A 6,859-nucleotide genomic window follows, 5' to 3' on the forward strand; every position below is an offset into this window, starting at 1 on the left:
AATAAAATAACTGGAAAAAGAAATTCTCTTTAATATCCTATTTTGGAGCTCCAGCTCCCTGAGGTTAGGTTTAGATGAGAAATCACAGTGTCTAGGGGCTACCTTGTCAAACCTAATTTCCCTTTCCTTTTCCACTTAAATATGCCATTTTGAAAACCACATATAAAGCAACTTGCCATAGAGAACAAACTTACAACAGATTCCTTAGAATGTACTCAGTTAGCAAAGAGAATAAAATTATCATACATTTGCTTAAAAGTTATACATAAAACTCCTGAAAATTTGACTGTAAGTCCTTGAATTCCTTACTCAGACAAAAGGATTCCATTGCCAGGATAGCCATGTTGGTTAGAATAACACATCGCTCAAAAATCCCCACATTTAATTTCCCAGGAACATAAGATGGACTTTGCCACCTTTAAATTTTCTCTTAAGAGAAACTTCTTTTAAATCCAAAGTCTGACTTGCATTTTCAAGAAAGGTCTTTTTATAATGGAGCCTTAATGAAAGTTTAGTTATGTAGAACAAGGTTTCGCGTGGGCATTTTAAAGGGACTTCAGCCAAAAATCACAGAAACTCTCTCTCAAAGCACAGTATTCTAGGCTTAAAACTTCCTTATCTCCTAAAGTCTTCAGTCTTACAAGGATTGGGCAAACACCTCAAAAATTTCCATAACTAATTATTCAAATAAAAGATGGAGTTAAGCTTCCTCTATGCCAGCATCCTTTTGGGTTTGTTTTCCACTGACACTTCAATGAATAAACTAATTGACCAGGATGGTCCTGGATACGAGCATTATTATGAGTAATAAGTATTTCTATTGTTTTCAGACCCAAAGACCTGATCAAGATTCAGGCTGCATTGAGCTAGATGCTTTATAAACATTTACAAGGAAATTATCTCTGCCCAATGGAATTGGTTACGTAGGCTAATAGCTGATGTGAACTGCTTAGGAATGACAGATAAAACTGAAATACAGATTTTATTTCACCTATTTTGAAGCCGAGGTTGCTGCATACAACACATCTGACCCAAATATGCACATATAAGAAAAGCTCAGCCACTGATCATCTCTTCATCCACTCCTGTAGTATACACCCTACAAATCCCCAAACTACTAGACACCACAGACCATACAGCACAGAATGAACTCTTCCCTCCAAGGGTTGCAAGGTTTGGGTACTTCCCTCAGTAAATACCCCAGTCAAACTCAATAGACTATATCAATGTGCCCTCTGCTCCTGCTGAAATTATTGGTTTGGCTCTTTCATCTGAAGTTTGTTGCACTGGAAAGAAAACAAGTGTTTTGGCCAATAATTTTAGGCTGACCCCTGCAGCATAGCCATAGCTGTAGGAAGCTAATTGTGTGAAGCTACCTCAAAATTTGGTACTGAAGCTAGGCAATTATTTTTTTTAAATGGGTGTAAAAATTACCATGGCTTCTGCGCTACACACAGCTCTTCAACATAACATTTTCTTCAAAGAATTGCTAGTAACATCAAAGGGTTTGGCTTTTCGCATTGTGTTTTTTTTAACCTCATGAATTGGATGTGCTATCATGAATAGTGCAAGACGTGCACAATTTATTGTCATCAATTCTGTTGCAAGTGCCACTTTTCTTGGTAAGGATACATTCCTGCACATTCTAGATCAGCCAACCAAGATATATTGCCCTGCTTCACTGTGGAGTGAATTAACCCATAACTTGTTGTAGCTGTTTGGTTAACTGCTCATGTGGCTCCCAGTCCATCAGGAACTGGTATCACTGGGTTACAGTATGATGATTCAGCACTATTTGAGCCCTCTAAAATCTACATATTCATGTAGGTTCAAAATTGCACAATTTAGGCAAGATATACAACTGACTTTCTTTGATAAACTCACTCATTAATATTTAAGATAAACTTTGTATATGCAGCTTATTACTGACTTATGTTTTGCTAGTTTTAAAAATGGAATATGTAATACCAAGATAACAGCATGAATGTTTGAAGTATGCATGCTTCTTCATTAATTCAAACCTTTTCAAATTCGATATAAATCAATATAATTTTATATAATCAATAAAATTATATTCTATATAATGTATTAATCAAATGGGTTAATAAATACAAGCAAGCAATCAAAACACACAGAATTATCTCCATAATCATGAGTCAGTCCTCAGAAAAATCATGATGTGGGCTTAACAATTATGCTATTTCTTTTAAGCAGATTTTAGTGTTGTTCATATTTTCAAACTTTTCTTTGAAATCACGATAGCTAAAAATATGGAGGGAAGATGGCTTTTTTTTGCCTGAATGAAAACTGAAATTCTCCTATACAATATCTTTACAAGCTGAGGCTTTAAGAAACACCAGATATAACAAAACCTATCATAAAAATCACAAGTGTTAGTAATACTGTCATCAGTAAATGCTCTGTGGCTCACCAATAGTGCACAGGCTGCATCTTGAGAAAGTTTTTCTAGATTTAAGAAGCCTTATGTCATGAATTAAAATCAGATACGAAAGACAAAGAAAACTAATAAACTAACAGTGGAAAAAAACTGTCATGTGATCAGGAAAATACTGATTTTTGCCAAGACTCCTTATAAAAAATAGCATATAGTTTTGAAAACTAAATTCAGAGAAAATTAAAAGATGCCCATGATTTAAATGTGTTTTTCCTTTTTCAAGAGGACAAAGAAAAACTCGCTGCGTATAAACAAGGACGACAAAGGGGTGGGGAGCAGAATTAAATAATTATTTTTGCAATATTTCTAATGGTGTTCTTCAGCTAGCAATGTCTCAAGCTACAGGACATCTGCTTTCTTTCTCTCTCTGCTCAGAATCACTCCTGGGATAATAGGAAGATATCACAAACACTCAATTCACTTGTTTGCTGCAAAGGGACCTTAAAGAAAACAGCTTTTGACTATCATTTTTTTCCTGACTTGGATTTTAACGTCTAGTTTTCTAATCCAGAAAACAGATGTTTTCTCAGTGCCTAGGAAGTGATTTTTAACATGTTTTATATGATCTAAACATGACCCAACCAATAGAAACTTGTACTGGGCATTTAACCTTTTCTTTAGGATTCTCTTCTCTAGTACATTTAGCATTTAACATAGAACAGCTGGATACTGTAACATTTTTGGCACAAAAAAGACCAAAATGGAAAGTTCTTTTCCAGTACAAAGTTGTTTGCTCTCTTTGTCCTGACAGTGCCACCTGACTCCCTCTGGAAGGATTAGATTTCTCCACATCCATCATAGCCAAATAGTGCAATGTCAAGAGACCGGCAATACCCTTAGCTTGCCCATCCATGACTGACATTCAGTTCATTGTTTTCTGAGTAGTCCAAGAGGCTGATGTAAAGGTAAATTTCAGATCAACATCTTAATACACAAGCTCTTTTGTGTGCTGACTTTCTGCTACCCTGTCTAGAATCTCTGTAACCTCTGTTGGCATTTAGAGCACTTTCAAATACAAGCTTGCATACTATCACTTTTCTAAAAATTTTGGCCCATAACCATATGTATTCAGCTCTCAGTAAAAAGATATGCCAGCAAAAGAGCCAAGCACAACAATTAATGTGTCAGGATCCAAAAGTGCATTTTGCAATACTAGATCATATTACAACCGATGTCAAAGCCAACACATTGTTAATCTAATAAAAGTGCACTGTAATTTATCAACATGTCTTCCCTGCCTATACTAATATTTTATTAAATCATTTTAAATTACAAAAATGCTATGAATTTTCACCGGCATGTAATCTAAATTAAATAACAAGTAAAATGCGACAGGTTTGGAGTACCAACAAATTTCGAGGCTTAACTGTAGCATTTTCAAACTATCTCAACACCTAAAGTCTATAATAAATAAGCCTGGAAATTCCTAAGATGTATTTTAGTATTCTCCATCCATTGGAGCTTCTCTTGTTGGGTTAGTTATCCATTGGAAATATTTTAAATTTACCCTCTGCAAAACACTTGACATAGAGCTATAATAATATTCTATTTACTTGCTAAATTTGAGAATGTTCTCCTAGCACTCCTGAATAATTTGGCTTTCAAAAAGCATGGATACTTAAAGGGCTTCTTCTGCAACTATGCAAGGCAATAAGCATTCCCTGTCCCATGTCATTGGGAACATGATAGATCTTCTAATAAAAATAGCAATGGATATTCTTCCACAAAGAAAGAAGGGTTTTATTCTTCACGAGCTGGGTTGGCATGGCAATATAGAAAGAGATCTATTATTTCTATATTATATATGATTCTGGGTTCTTTCTGGCTACATTATGCTGGTTCCTTGTAAATCTTCAGTGAAGATAATTTAACAGTATATGAGCTACAATACACATGACATTTTATAAAGTCTGAATGGGAAACTTATCTGTATCCAAAGCAGCATCCTCAAACCTGTTGGCTGCTTCCTTAATCTAAACCAGTGTAGGTGTACTTGCATCTGCATGGTGCCACAGATCACTAATTAGCATGGGGGTAAGCTAATTGATCCTTTCATTTAGCAGGGCTGCTTTCAGGAGGCTGTCCACCTGAACTAGTGCAGGGTGTTTGGGAATACCATGTGGAGGTACAGCATTTTTAACTTCATAGACATAGCTTCAGGCTACTAGTGGAGTAAGTCACTTCTAAAAATAGGCCTTAGGGTGCTACTTTGCTCATCACCTTTTAGATTTTATCTAGGTGTTTAAGGCACCTACATTCTTTAGAAAACTTCACAGGATGCCCACCTGCATCTGCAGGCAGCTAAATACCTCCAGAAAAATAGGTCTGCTTTTGAAAATATTGCCCTAATCAGAATTCCCATGTTGTATCAAGTTAAGGCTATGTTACATGCATTCTTTTTTTTTTTAAGTAAACTTGCAACATTATTTTACATAATTTGTTAAAATATATCCTTAATCCAAAATAGTTCATAAAGATCTAGGGCTTGATCCTGTGACCTAATTGTGTGTGTCTACAAAATCCACAGTACCCCTTTAATATGTAAGGAATGATTTGTAAATGATCTATAGAATTCCAAAATGTAGTAAAGAGAGTATATTTTTATTTTATATTTATTTAATAGTTATGAATATGTGTCCCTCCTCATTTTAGTCTTCCTAGATCTTGTTTCTCCTCTCTCTAGCTACTCAAGTAGCTTTCATTCAGCATAGACATATTTGTGGGTTCCCCTAGTGCCCCCTTCTCTCTTGATGCACTTTGTGGTATGATTGGCTTACTAGGAACCAACAGCTTCTAAATGTATAAAACAGACAGCTGATAAGTTTCATGGGCAGAGAATGGTGGAGGAGGGGAAGGAAGGAGGTAGGGGGAAAGTCACTGCACTTTGAAGTTTTAAAAGTATTTTTTCCTTCTAATGCAGTCTGGCAGCTGCTGCTTTCTTATAGAATACACAAATGAAACCATTTATTTTTATTGTACATTCTAGCAAAATACATTATGGAATACATTTGCCCCCTAAAGAACTGGCTGTGGCCTACAGTACTTGCCTTGATGAAAAGGAAAACAAATTCTGATGATGATTGCACCTGACTTGTTGAAATATTTCATCTCCTACAGTCTGCACAACAAATGCAACTGGAATGTTTAAATCACTGGTTTCTGGAAAATTTGCTGGACCTTCTGGTCTGGTAGCTAAAGTTATGAAAACACATATGCCGTTAATAAAAAATAAAAAAGCCTTATACAAAATAGAATCCTAAATGTATGTAGTCCACTTTGAAATGTCCACATCTCATTTCTGCCCAAAGACAGTATGTCAAGCATCACTGTACATTTATTATTATTATGCAATTATAAAATGTAAAGAAACATTTAAGATCATCACAGACTGAGACTGATCAATTTTGTAATTAAAATGACTGTTGTTTATTATTAAGTAGTGAATGGCACTTTTCTCTTAATCTCAGGGTTGTCTCTTGGAGATGCATATTGATGTCAGTGAGAAAAAAAAAAATCAGGCCCACATGCAGTAAGGAAACAAGTTTCCTTCCTTTTATAGTCAAAGCACCTGATCAGTCATATAATTTTTCGTAAGAGGAAAGTGTTTTTTTTTACTTTCTTGGACTCTGAAAATGGCAGCAGCTGCACAAATAAGCAGCAGCATTCTGGGAATTGTAGTGGATATCTGTAGTTTGGACTTAAGAACCAGTGCTATAATGCTTCTCTTATAAAAAATACTAAAGATAGCTGCCATGCTATGCTGGATGACTTTTGAAAGCTCACTGTTTCAAGAAGTGAATTCTTTAAGGGCGTAGATGAAATGGGGGCCCTAAATTGAAGTGGTGGGTTTTTAAAAACACCACTTCAATTTTGGGCCCTTTAAACCCCCGTGTTGTGCACACAACTGAATTTACCTGCCTCTCCAGTGGTGGTGAGGGGAGGGCAAGCTGCCAGCAGGCGGAGCAGTCCCTGGGCTGTGAAGGGGGCTGGTGCTTTCTTCCACAGAAGTAGCATCCGCCGCCCCCCCCCACAGCACCCACCTGCAGGCACCCGGCTTGGGCAGTCCTGGGGGGCACCACAGCTGTGGAGGGATGCACTGGGCCCCTATGCAGCTCAGGGAGGCAGGCAGGCTCCAGGGGAGAAAAAAAAAGATCGTGGGCAGAGCCTGCCTTCCCAGGCTGCTGCCAGCCTGCCTGCATGGGCTTCCTGCAGAGCACCTGAGCTGCATGGAGCCTGGTGCTTCACTCCACACCTGTAGGGCAGCAAACTAAAACTCCTCAGAGGATTTTTAGTTTGCTGTGGCCCAAGTCATGTAAGGCAAATTACGTTGCTGAATTTGCTACAGCGGCTGGAATTACTGCACAATGCGGTGCTGTGTACAAACACTAACACCATTAAAGTGGT

The sequence above is a fragment of the Gavialis gangeticus genome, unplaced genomic scaffold (assembly GCF_001723915.1).
Source record: "Gavialis gangeticus isolate Ggan-Ray unplaced genomic scaffold, GavGan_comp1, whole genome shotgun sequence".
Lineage (NCBI taxonomy): Eukaryota > Metazoa > Chordata > Crocodylia > Gavialidae > Gavialis > Gavialis gangeticus.